General features: G+C 36.3%; 1 pseudogene; it reads right to left on the bottom strand.

Moving 5' to 3' along the window:
- Positions 1-11,554: 11,554 nt before the first annotated feature.
- Positions 11,555-14,222, bottom strand: LOC122750501 (annotated as a pseudogene).
- Positions 14,223-14,749: the final 527 nt, after the last annotated feature.

Raw genomic sequence — 14,749 nt, 5'->3', positions numbered from 1 at the left:
AGCAAACATTTCAGCAGTAGAACAAAATATTTCAATATTCAGCAAATGTACAGTTTCAGCCAAATACTATATATATACACACACACACACATACATGCATATATCTATACTTAATAAGTACATTATTAAATAAATGAATAGAAAATAGAAAATAAAATTCAATAGAATATTAATTTAGACAAGAAAAGGATTTGAGAAGTCACCTAATTCTAGCTCTTCATACTCTAAATAAGAAGACTGAAGACAGAAAAGTTAATGAATTACTAAAGGTCAGACAGGAAGTAAACATATAGAAGGGGCTTTGAAGCCAATTCCTCTGACTTCAGTATTCCTCATATGTGGGAGTTGAGTTTACTTCATATGAATCTTTTTCACAAAGTTAAGAATACAAATGGAATTGGGTTAACTGCAGCCAATTCAGGAAGTTTTTAGGACTACATTGGAGGAACTCTAGGATTTAGCAAGGAGAAGTACAAAATGTGCTATGTCAGTCATATTCAAAGTTGTAAAAGAACTACCACCTTACCGTAAGGGAGCTATAGTTTGAATTTGGCATAATCAAACAATTAAAAGGTGGTAAGTTATATGCATGAGACTTGTCTCCAACACAACCACAAGTACTCTTGTTTTACAACACTATCATCCTTTTCCATTTTCTTTGATTGCAACAGTTTGTAATCTTTCCACTTCTGCACCTCAGGACATCCACAACAGTAGTCACACTGATGACACTGGGAAAAATCCCATCCTTCCAGTATAATTACTACATGTCCTCCAAATCACTTTATTCCAATAATGCATAGCTTGTAGAGGGGAATCTCTGGCACCAGGAAAATTGTTATTAAGTAAAAGCTCAAAATCCTCACCTTCCATTTAGGGAGAAACAGAGATTTTTTTAGAATTAGTAGACAGATATGGGTTGCAATATGTATGGTATATATTGTTACATTATATTTTTCTCACTGAACCCACCCCTTTTCCATAGAGTTCTGACATCTTTCTCATCATAAGCCTGTAAACTTCAATGAAACCTTCAACTTGTCACGCTCTCTCCTATCATATTTCCAATCAGTTCTCAAATCTTGTCATCTTTTCATCCATAGTGTTTTTTCACATCTGTCCCTTTCTCTCCATTTATGGTGTTACCCTAGTTAAGGTCTTCATCAGCTCTACATTGACATTAGCAATATTCTTCTAATAAGTTTCCTTCTCTCTAGCCTCTCACTCAAATCAATCCTTCACATAAGTACAAAAGTTATCTTCCTAAAATATTGGTCTAGTCATGTCTATTCTATAAATTTCAGTGGCTTCCTATTTACTCTCTGATCAAATATTATTTGTTCTTAATTTCATCTTTTTAAATTATGTTTTTCTTATAATTTACGTATTCCTTCACACAGTAATACATGTATATGATTTGGGAGTTAATATACACATATTATTTTCTTCTGGTAATGGGATTTATGATTAAAAACACTTGGAAGGCATTGCTGTAGAAAAAGAGGATAGCATGAATTTAATCACAGACATGAAGGTAAACAACATTTTAGGGCATTGATAATTGCTATCAATGGATGGAAGGTTGATGTTGAGGAACAGTTAGAGAGAGTAAAATATTTAAAGTCTTTGTGTATTTGAATTTCAAATAATGGTTTTGGACTACACTAACACACTGTGTTGAACACTATACTGTAGACTCATTATTTTAAATCTAAGTCATATATCACCTTTAAGATGAAATTATCTTATAATAAAATCATGAAGTCACATATTAAAAATTTTAAGGAACATCAGAGTCTATCTATTTTCATACTCTAATTTCACAGATGAGGAAACTGAGAGCTAGAAAGGTTAAATTACTCACCCAATTTAGAATGATAGGCAGGATTTGAACATATACTTGTATTAAAAACCAATGTTGTTTATAGTATACCCCATTTGTTAACAGTACTGTATTGTGCAAGAAAAGTCTGACTCATGCTGAATTTTTTCTATATAATGAATAACTATCTAGCTACCTTTTATTTTATTTCAGTAGGTTTTAAATCTAATTGAAAAGAGGAAAAATGTGATATGCCCAGTTATCCAAGTTCAAAAGCAGCCTATAATAAAGGACATATGAATAAGCTCAGAATTTTTACATGGGATTGTAGGAGAATGTTCATTCCTTTCCTTTGTCTCTTCACTCTCTCTGTTCTTGCTATTCTTTTTTTCCCCACGCGCAAATGAAATTAAGTCAAAGCTGAAATCTGGGCATACTGGAGATCATAGAAGCACAGGTCTATGTTCAGAAAGAACTTCAGAGATCAATTAGTCCAACTTAATTAGTTTAAAAATGAGAAAACAGAAGCTATAGGTTAAATTCCCAAGTTTCCCAAGTTCAACCAGAAGTAAACATCATAAGTGAAATTTTAATCTATGTTCTCTGACTCTAGAACTAGTATATCTCCATTGTACCATGCTACACTATATGCCATTAAAAAAGATACCTATTTTAAGGATGAAAGGATTGCTTACACTAATCTGCTATAAAGTATATGTTCTGTTTTTACAGCAGTCTCTTAAGACAAAAGAAATAATAAAAACCAAATTCATGTTCACAATATGGACTCCACTAAGTGACATATTTACTTAGACATTGAAGTAGTTGTGTATTCTAGACATGTGAGATTCTCATGGTTTTATGAGACTGGAAGTAATCATCAGTCTGGGGATATTTGGTTTGGAATTGGATGACACATGAACTTCACTCTATTTCATTTTCACAAATCATAATGTGAATCTTTAACAGTCATTTTTTCCTGATTCTCCCTGAAACTAAACTTAACATTACATGGAAAGACTGGACCAGCCACAGCTGAGTCCTGGAAGACAGCCAGTCTGCCAGAGTTGAAGTAATGTTTGCTGCAACTACAGATCTGCTAAGCTGGACATGTACAGAGAATTGATGACAGCAAGATACACAAACAGCTGCTAGATGGTAAGCTGAAATAGGGCAATGGGAAACAACATTGGTAGAAGAAACTCTTGGAGGACACAGTGAAACCCAAAAGCAAATTGTCTAGCATAGCTATTGACTGCTAAGCAACAAAAACAGCTGACAGAACAGGCTGCCACAGAGTAATCAGAAATGGACCAGCAGATTGTGGGGTGAAGAGACACAGTAGCTAACAGTCCTAGGCTTTGCAAATAGCAGCTGTAGCTCTGGACCTCTCTGGTTTAGAAAAGACTGCTGTTCATCTAACAGTCTTCTTTTTATGTAACATTCAAATACAGAGAGTAATCACTGTTGGCAGAAGTATTTAAAATATATAACATACATCCATTTAAATACACATACAGATACATGTGTGTACCCTTCTAATTTTGTGCAGTATGTGTTAAATGGGAATTAAAGTTTTATTCAATTTAATGTGTGCTAAATGGAGTGAAAAGGAAAAAAAAATCTTGCTGTCATTCTAATAATGGATAACTTGAGAGTAAGGCAGATAAATCAGAGTTATGAGGATGATGTTTCCTGTGGTGTGACAGTACATATTTTCCCTGGCTGTCAGGGTCAGGAGCAAGGGAGGGCATAGCTAAGTAGCCAGGGAAAGGCACTGATTCTTCCAAAAGCCAGCTGTCAACTAAGTACCATATTGTCTTAGAACCTGAAATTGTTGAATTTGGGAATGGGGTGAAGAAAAATGTTTAAAAGATCTAGACTAGTTTCATTTTATTGACACCATTGAACAGAGAACATCTAGGGAAAAGTTCTATTTTGAGTTAATCGACTGTGCTATTTTACACTCCCTCATTTAAAAAAAAAATCATTTACCAAAAATAAAGGAATTCAAAGTGCAATATCTTCAGAGTCAAAATATTCTGGTCATGTTCACATGATAGTTCATGAGTCTATGTTCTCTGTTGCTTTGAAGACAGGCACAAAAGTTGCCCATTTCCCCAAAAGCTGGTTGAAAACTATTCAATAAATTGCCTTCAAATAAGAATGCTTTTGTTTGAATATGCAACTCTGCATACATAATATTTACCACTAATTTTATTTCCAGGGAGTCTGAATATATATGTATTTTTGTTCATATATGTAGAGAAAAAGTATATTTGTTTGAACAAGATTATAAAATACGTGTTCTCAATGCTTATGTGTATTATTGTGTGCATACATGTGTGTATTTATGAATGTGCGCATGTGTATGCAAATACATAAATACAAACACGTTTGTATATATAATGTGTATAAGGACACTTGCATGTATGTCTGTATTTGTGCCTGTATACACAGATATACTTATATTTGTATGTACATATGTATACACATACACATATGCATATATACATGCATTTATATATACATAATCATTTATATACATAAATATATAATACATATACAGGCAGACATGAATGCATATATACATATATAAATAAAATATACATATATATAAACACATATATTTATGTTTTATATACCTAAAATTATGTATGTGTATATATATATATATTTATACACACATACACACACAAAAATCATATTAGGATCTTTTAGGACTAAGACAATCTTGAATGGGAGATTCAGGTAGGACAGATTTCTATGTGATAGATAGGAGTAAACAATGAATTGAAGTAAGCCCTGAACATATTCATGTCATGGTGCTTGATCAATGGTCAAAGGTAAAAATATAATTTGCAGAGATAAAGAAAATACTATTTGCATTTGAGGAAAAAAAACATTTAGAGATATTTGTGGGAGTTGGCTGGCTTAATAATTAAGTTCTCTTTTGTTTCAGAACTATATTAGCACTCTCAATATTTTCTAGAAGTTGTATTTAGGTTCTTCTTAAGTACATTCCTGCTAAGGTAGAGAATAAAGTAATGCTTATAATGCAGACAAAGTGTACTGTGACCAGTGTCTGGTCACATTCAATCACCATAATCCTAGACATGCTGTGGTCACTCATATCTCAGCCCTACCTGACATGTGGACCATTCAACACTGGAGAGCACTCTGGAATAGCTACCAAATTAATTCCCTGTACAATTCTCTGGCCCTTTGAGTAAGAGGTTGATATTCTTCCCTTGGCACTGCCTTTTTGTTAATAGTGTTACTTCTTCACTTACTTGTATATGTAGCAGATAGAAAACAGAGAAAGAAAATTATAATTCAATCTGACTAATGAATATTGATGCAAAAATGTTAAACAAAATACTAGCAAAAAAGATTAGAGTAATATATAAGAAGGATCATAAACTATGACCAGGTGGGTTTTATACCAGTAATGCAAGGCTGGTTCAATATTAGGAAAACTATCAGCATAATTGACCATATCAATGACAAAAGCAATAGAAATCATATCATTATCTCAATTGATGCAGAAAAAGGCCTTTGAAAAAGCACAGCACCAATTCCTATTAAAAACATTGGGAAGCATAGGAATAAAAGGCACTTACCTTAAAATTATAAGAACTATTTATCTAAAACAATAAGCACACATTATCTGTAATGGGGATAAGCTAAAAGCCTTCTAAATACAATAAGGGGTGAAGCAAGGATACCCATTATCACCTCTCTTATTTAATATTTTACTAAAAATGTTGGCTATAGCAATAAGAGAAGAAAAATCAATTAAAGAAATTAGGTAATGAGGAAACAAAACTCTCTGTAAATAATATAATGGTATACTAGAAAATCCTTGAGAATCAACTAAAAAGCTACTCAAAATTATTAAAAAACTTCTTAAAAGTTACAGGATATAAAATAAACCCCCATAAATCACCAGCATTTCTATATATTACCAGTAAAGTGCAGCAACAAAAGATAGAAGGATAAATTCCATTTAAAATAACTTTGGCCAGTATAAAAACCTTGGGAGTCCACCTGCCAAGATGAACACAGCAACTATATGACCAGAACTACAAAACACTTCTCACAGAATTAAAGTCATATCTAAGCAAATGGAAAAATAGTAATCGCTCATGGGTAGGCAGAACCAATAAAATAAAAATGACATTCCTACCTAAGTTAATTTATTTATTTAGTGCTATACCAATCAGACTGTCAAAATTCATCTGTCAAAACAAAATTTCAAGGTTATCATGGCAATCAATTAAAAAAATTACAAAAAGACATGGTCTAGCTGTACCACATCTAAAACTGTATTATAAAGTTCTATTTATCAAAACAGTCTGGTACTGTCTAAGAAATAGAGAGTTGTGTCAGTGGAATAGAATAGATGGAAATTATGCTGTAGTAAATGACTATAGTAATCTAGTATATGATAAACCCAAATATCCAAGCTTTTGGAACAAAAAATATTTGACAAAAAATGCTAGGAAAACTGGTAAACACTATGGCAGAAACTAGCTATAGACCAACATCTCGCACTATATACTTAAATAAGACCAAAATGGATACATAATTTCCACATAAAGGATGATACTATAAGCAAATTAAGAGATTATGGAATAATTTATCTGTCAAATTTATGAGCAGAGGAAGAATTTAGGACCAAAGAAGATATGGAGAGGAAAAGAAAATGTCAAATTATTTTTTCTTTTCTTTCTTTCTTTCTTTCTTTCTTTCTTTCTTTCTTTCTTTCTTTCTTTCTTTCTTCCTTCCTTCCTTCCTTCCTTCCTTCCTTCCTTCCTTCCTTCCTTCCTTCCTTCCGTCCTTCCTTCCTTCCTTCCTTCCTTCCTTCCTTCCTTTCTTTCTTTCTTTCTTTCTTTCTTTCTTTCTTTCTTTCTTTCTTTCTTTCTTTCTTTCTTTTGTTCTTTCATTCTTTCTTTCTTTTTATGAGGCAATTGGGGTTAAGTGACTTGCCCAGGGTCACACAGCTAGTAAGTGTTAAGTGTCTGAGGCCAGATTTGAACTCAGGTACTCCTGACTCCAGGGCCAGTGCTCTATCCACTGTGCCACCTAGCTGCCCCAGATCATTTTGATTATATAAAAAAAGCTTTTGCATAAACAAAACTAATGTAACCAAGATTAGAAGAGAAGCAGAAAACTGGGAAAGACTTTTTGAAACAAATATCTCTGATAAAGGACTCATTTCTCAAACATATAGTTAAGTGAGTCAAATTTATAAAAATAAAAGTCATTCCCCACTTGATAAATGGTCAAAGGATATGAATAGTCATTTTTCAGACAAAGAAAACAAAGCTATATGAAAAAAATGCTCTAGATCACTATTGATCAGAGAAATGCAAATTTAAACATCTCTGACGTGTCACCTCACACCTGGCAGAATGCCAAATATAACAAAAATGGAAAATATTGGATGTTGGAGGGGATATGGGAAAGCTGAGGTGCTAATCTACTGTGGGTAGAGTTGTGGAAAGATCCAACCATTCTGGAGAACAATTTGGACCTATGCCACAAGGGCTATAGAATTGTGCAAACCTTTTGATCCATCAACACCACTGCTAGGATTATATACCAAAGATTTCCCCCAAAAGAGAAAATGACCTACTTATACAAAAATATTTATAGCAGCTCGTTTTCTGTTTTCTAAGAATTGGAAATCCAAGGAATGCCCATCCATTGGGGAATGACTAAACAAACCGTGGTATATGATGGTGATGTAATATTATTGTGCTATAAGAAATGACAAGCAGGATGACTTCAGAAAGTCCTGGAATGACATGTATAAAATGATGTATAGTGAATTGAGCAGAACTAAGAGACCATTTTGTAAAGGTACAGAAATATTGTTTGATGAAGTACTGTGAAGGATTTGACTATTCTCAATAATACAATGATCCAAGACAATCCAAAGGAACTACTGATGAAACATACTATGCACCTCCAAAGACAGAACTGATATTTATGGAAGAGCCTGAAGCATGCTATTTTTTAATTTCTTTCATTTTTTAATCAACTTTTCCTGTACAAAATGACAAATATGGTAATGTTTTACATAATCATGCTTGTATAATCCATATCTGATTGCTTGCCACCTCAGAGAGGGGGTAAGGTGGGAGACAAGGAGGGATAAAAATTGGAACCCAAAACTATAAATAAAAATATTTATTACATAAAAAATGCTCTGCATCACTATTGATTAGGCAAATGTAAATTTAAACAATTCTGAATTACTACTCCACACTTATATATTGGCTAAAATTACAGAAAAAGACAATGGCAAACATCAGAAGGAATGTGGGAAAAATAAGACCCTAAAACATTGATGGTGAAGTTATATACTTATTCACCATTCTGGAGAGCTATTTGGAACTATGCCCAAAGTGCTATAAAATCATGCATAACTTTTGACAAAGCAGTACCACTACATTGTCTGTATCACAAAGAGATAAAAACCAAAAACAAAAACAATTGGAAAGCCTAAAATTCTAGCTGTGATATTTAAAATCTAATGTGTGGTCACCTAACCTGACCCCAGTGTGGGGGAGAAACTAGCTAAGATTTACTGATCAATTCAGCAAGAGTTAAGGCTTTTAAGTATTTATTAAAGTGTGTTAGAAGTTAGTCAAGAGAGAAAGATTGAGAAGAGATTTCTTATAGAATGGAAAACCCTAGCTTAGATTTAATTGGGATAGCCAGAGATAAAATCTTGCCTTTCCCTAACAGCCCACATGAAATTTTCTGTCCACCACCAAACCTAAGTCCTGAATGAAAGAGAGCACTTCTTAGCGGCTTCTCCCAGAAGCCCCCTATGAAACAGGAAGCAGGGCCATCCTCACACACAGTTCCAAGGTAATTGGCTGATAGCACTTATGAGGACCAAATTTAATATACGGAGAGTTGAGTGGTTCACTGTAATATTGGGGTCCCGGCAATAATGAGGGACCTCTAGGTCCAAAGCTCTCTCCCCTCTGAACTGCCTTTTTAGATATTTCTCACAGGCAAATAAGAAAGGAGTCTAACAGCCTCTTTTCCACAAACAAACCAGGTTTTATTAATGATAATGAAATAAACAGCAAAGGTGAAATGAATAAAATCAAAGACCAGGGAATAGAGAAAAAGCAATATGGGTAATCCTCCTAATTCTAACCTAAGTCTATACAATCCCCAACCTCCAGTTCAGCTAATTCAAAAGAGCAGGGCTTGTATGTTAACTTATCACCTGGGGTCCATAGCTTCAATGGAAAACCAGGTTTGCAGCCAGGGTGCACAGGAATCATCTGCTCTTGCTGCTCACACAACTGGAAAAAAAAGTCACTCCGGAAGAGACTGAGCTCCCCTCAGCGAGTATTTACTCTTCCTCCCCCAAAAGGGGAGGTCCTTCAAAACTGCCTGTGGAAAGTGGTTTCTCCTGCTGACATCAGCAGCACACATTACTCAGGGCAGGCCAGGTGTGGCTCATTCCAATCAGTCAGCCAAATTCCAATAATCTTGCTACACACTGATTGAGACGACTAACAGGCGGTAACTTCCGGATGCCAGGCCACTTCCTGATGCTAAATCACATATTTTCTTTTCAGGCCTGGTTCTCCCAATGTCCCTCTCAGCAGGGTGTGGCTCTCCAATTCTCACACAATAAATAACCTATTTGTGTAAATATATATATATATATATATATATATATATATTTATATATATTTATATAGAAACTCTCTTTGTGGTGGCAAACAGCTAGAAATTGATGGGGTTCCCATCAAGTGAGCAATCACTGAACAAATTGTTGAAATTTTTTTGTTGTTTTTCTTTAATGTATGCACTTTTATTTTAATTGGACTTAAGTCAATGTACAGGTAAAGAAAGTTCTCCCCTCCCTCCAAGTATTGGCACAAATCTCAAAACTCATGGTGAGACTGTATAGTCTTCATTAACATCTATTTTAGGGTCAGGGAGGGAATTTAGGGGGTCATTCATTATGGATAGCAATTTTTTAAAAAGAAACAAATATTTAGTCAGAAGATACAAAAAGTTGTTTTTTTTTTAAGGATTACATAATTTACATGTAAAGCAATAATGTGTATGCCCTCCTCCCCCTCCTCTTATGGATTTTTGTTAAGTAGCTCCCTTGCTCTAATTGAGTAGGAACACCTTCATAGAGGCAAGTAACTCACTAACATGTAATAGAATATTTGGAATGACTATATAAAACTAAACAAAACAAAACAAACAAACAAAAGAAACTTAAATTCAGAATCCTCAAGAGTCACTGTAGGGGGCAGCTAGGTGGCGCAGTGGATAAAGCACCGGCCCTGGATTCAGGAGTACCTGAGTTCAAATCCGGCCTCAGACACTTAATACTTACTAGCTGTGTGACCCTGGGCAGGTCACTTAACCCCAAATGCCTTACTAAAAAAAAAAAAAAAAAAAAAGAGTCACTGTAGAACTTTTTGCATGTTTGCCTCCAATATCATCACTTTCACCATTCTAAGTTTTAAATCCTAAATCAAGCATCAAAAAACAAACATACAAACAAATAAAAAACCAAGATAATCTCATCTCTTTTTTGGGGGGAGGAGGGTCGGAAGGGGTCAATTAACATGTCATACTGTAAGAATATTTTACTAACTGACTTGCCTACTTGTGGGCCCTAATCTAACGGGGGGGGGGGGCAATCTGTTGACTTTTGACTAGCTGGCTATCTAACTGCTATTTATATAATATGGGCTGCTTTTTCCCCCATTGCCTGCCAGACTGATTAAAAAAAAAAAAGGTTTAAAATGCCTCTTTTAATTAAAGCAAATATGGGATTTATTTATAAAAATAAATGAAAGAGATAAGGGTAAAGAAATGCAACATTATAAGACCTGTCTACTTTTAATAGAATAAGGGCCATATTGCCATCTCTTGCCTGAAGGTATGTTGCTTGCTGCTGCTGCTGCTGCTGCTGCTGCTGCTGCTGCTGCTGCTGCTGCTGCTGCTGCTGCTGCTGCTGCTGCTGGGACCTGTTAGTCTTTCCTGGAATTTTCTTAGCATCCTCCTGCGTCTCTATACCAACTGACCTTCTTCTAGTGTACCCCCTTTCCGTCTAACTTCCTTATGTGCACCATAATGATTAATCTCCAAGTACTTCTTCTCTCACGGACCTCCATGTGTTCTCTTAGTCCTCTGGTGTCCTCCCTCCCAGGCTAAATATCTTCCTTCTCTCCCCTCAAACCTCAGGGTCCCTGTGTCCCCACACACACCAAGCTAATCCGATGACTGCACTAGGGCTGTGGCCAGGGGTTTCCAGTCTGCTGTGCACACCACACCCACAGCTTAAGTTGGCCTGTGCACCCTACTGTGCGCCAGGACCTCCACATGGGCTGCCCCCAGGGCCTGGCAGGACAAGTCTGGGATCTCTGGGGCAGGTCCCCTAAGGGTGGAGGGAGCTGGGGCTTTCCCCAGCTGTCCACCTTGCAGGTGTTCTCTAAGGCCCACGGGGCTTCTTAGCTCAGCTATGGAAGTGGAGGGGGAGTGAAAGCTTTGCTAGGGGAGCCTGAGGCTAATTTTAATGCCTACAATACCCTTTGACAAGAAAAACAACACCACAAAGTCCATTTAGAAGCACTTGTGGACAATGGAGTGCCCAGATTTGCCATACTCCTGCTTGCTGACACACATCTGCTGGAAAGTAAAAAGAGACACAAAGATAGAGCCTCCAATCTAGGCAGAGCATTTGCACTGAGATGGGACAATGATCTTTATTTTACTTGTGGTGGAGGCTAGGATAATAATATCCTTTTGCATCCTGTCAGCAATGTCTGGGTACATAGTTGTAACACCAGACAATATGGTATAGACATAGAGATTCTTTTTTTTCATTCAGTTTTAAATTTTATAATTTCAGAAATGTAAATGCCACAGCTTTAAAAGACGTTTGAGGGGCAGCTAGGTGGTGCAGTGGATAAAGCACCGGCCCTGGATTCAGGAGGACGACGTGAGTTCAAATCTGGCCTCAGACACAACACTTACGAGCTGTGTGACTATGGACAAGTCACTTAACCCCAATTGCCTCACCAAAAAAAAAAAAAAAGACTTTAGAAAGGTTGATTATTTAAATTTCAAAAATATCAATATCATTGATATTTGAACTTTGTTAAAACATTCTTTTTTCCATATAAATATTTTATTATTTCCTGGAGACAGTTTTCAACATTTGTTTTTATAAGATTTCTTGTTTCAAATTTTTCTCCCTCCCTCCCCTCCCTTCCCCCCTCCCCAAGACAGCAAGTAATCTGATATAAGTTATATATATGTACAATCTCATTAAACATATTTCTGCATTACTCATTGAATGAGAGAAGAATCAGAGCAAAAAGTAAAAACATTAAGAAAGAAAAACAACAACAAAAACAATAGAAATAGTTTGGTTTGATCGGCATCCAGATTCAACAGTTCTTTTTTTCCCCTGGATCTGGAGAGCATATTCCATCATGAGTCTTTTGGAACTATCTTGGACCACTGTACTGCTGAGAAGAATCAAGTCTATCACAGCTCATCAACACACAATGCTGTTTATACTGTGTACAATGTTCTCCTGGTTCTGCTCATCTCACTCAGCATCAATTCATGTAAGTCCTTCCAGGTTTCTCTGAAACCTGCCTGCTCATCATTCTTACAGCACAATAGTATTCCATTACATTCATATACCACAACTTGTTCAGCCATTCCCCAATTGATGGGAATCCCCTCAATTTCCAATTCCTTGCCATCACAAAAAGAGTAGCTATCAATATTTGTGTACATATGGATCCTTTTCCCTTTTTTGATGATCTCTTTGGGAAAATGTCCTAATAGTGGTATTGCTGGGTCAAAGGGTATGCACAGCTTTATAGCCCTTTGGGCATAGTTCCAAACTGTTTTACAGAATGGTTGGATCAGTTCTCAGCTCCACCAACAATGCATTAGTGTTCCAATTTTTCCACAGCTTCCCCAACATTTCTTATTTTCCTATTTGTCATATTAGCCAATCTGATATGTGTCAGGTGGTACCTCAGAGTTGTTTAATTAGCATCTCTCTAATCAATAGTGATTTAGAGTATTTTTTCATATGCAAATAGATAGCTTTGATTTCTTAATGAGAAAACAGCCTATTCATATCCTTTGATCATTTCTCAATTGGGGAATGGCTTGGCTTCATGTGAATTTGATTTAGTTCCCTACATATTTTAGAAATGAGGCCTTTCTCAGAAGTACTGGCCATAAACAATTTTTTCCCAGCTTTCTGTATCCCTTCTAATTTTGGATGCATTGCTTCTGTTTGTACAAAAAAACCACCAAACTTTTTAATTTAATGTAATCAAAATCATCCATTTTGCATTTCATACTATTCTCTATCTCTTGTTTGGTCATAGATTTTTCTTCTTTCCAAAGATCTGAGAAGTAAACTATTCCTTCCTCTCCTAAATTACCTATGGTATATCCTTTTATGTCTAAATCATGTACCCAATTTGACCTTATTTTAGTATGAGGTGTAAAAAGTTGGTTTCTGGAATAGAGATTCTTACAGATGTCAACATCACATGGCATAATTGAGTTGAAGGTAGTTTTGTGGCTTCCACAGGATTCAATACCTAAGAAAGATCCTTGGAAGAGAGCTTCTGGGCATTGGAACCTCTTGTGGCCAATGGTGATAACCTGACCATCAGGGAGCTCATACCTCTGTTCCAGAGACAAACTAGAAGCAGCAGGGGCCATCTCCTGTTTGAAGTCTAGGAGGATTTAATGCAGCTTCTCCATGATGTCACAAATGATTTCCTTCTCAGCTATAGTAGTGAAACTATACCCACTCTCAGTTATGATCTTCATGATGTAGTCTGTCAGATCACAGCCAGCCAGATCCTGATAGAGGATGGCATGGGGAAGGGAATAACCTTCATAGATGAGCACAGTGTGGGTCACACCATCACCCAAAATTCATCACAAAACCAGTGGTACAACCAGAGGCATACAGGGACAGAACAGTCTGGATGGCAATGTCCATGGCTGGGGTTTTGAAGGTCTCAAACATAATCTGAGTCATCTTTTCTCCGTTCGCTTTGGGATTCAGAGGGACTTCTATGGGCAGCACAGGATGCTTTTCAGGAACCACATGGAGCTCATTGAAGAAAGTATGATGCCAGATCTTCTCTATTTCATCCCAGTTGGAGATACTATTATGTACAGTGGGATACTTCAGGGTTAAAATACCTCTCTTGTTCTGGCCCTCATCCTCCACATAGCAGTCTTTCTGGCCCACACCTACCATCACACCCTAATGTCTGCGTTGCCCAACAATGGACAGAAAGATAGCCCAAGGGTCATTGTCTCCTGGAAAGCCAGCTTTGCACATTCTAGAGCCACTGACCGCAATGGGAGCAACAATATCATTATCTCTAGCAAACTTTGAAGTGCATGTTTAAAGCCTTAAGAGAGAGAAAAGGTGGTGCTGCAACTGGAGGCAGAAGGGAGGTATGTGCACTCCAGGTGGAATAGCTCACAGCTCTGAAGTTGTTGTATACAATAATGATGGAATACTATTGTGGTATAAGAATTGATAGAGCTAGGATGTTCTCAAAAAACCTAGTAAGACTTATATGACTTGATGAAAAGTAAAATGAATAGAACCAAGAGAATTTTGGATATAGTAACAGTGTGATGTTTAAAATCTAAATTCTGGTCGCCTTAAATCAGAAGCTTCAGCACCAGTCTTTGGGTATTAAACATATATTAAAGCATAGAGGTATTCAGAAGGCGTTAAGAAAAAGAAGTCCTACCTAGCCTAGAGTTCCAGCCTGGTTGGGTTCTTCCTCAAGTCCTCCTCCACGAGCCTGCTTTAATCAGGAACACCCTAGCAAGCTGTTTGTGGAAGCTTTTTTA

Source organism: Dromiciops gliroides, chromosome 3, assembly GCF_019393635.1.
Source record: "Dromiciops gliroides isolate mDroGli1 chromosome 3, mDroGli1.pri, whole genome shotgun sequence".
Classification (NCBI taxonomy): Eukaryota; Metazoa; Chordata; class Mammalia; order Microbiotheria; family Microbiotheriidae; genus Dromiciops; species Dromiciops gliroides.
Note: the sequence above shows the minus strand (reverse complement) of the source record. Positions and strands in the feature narration are given on the sequence as shown.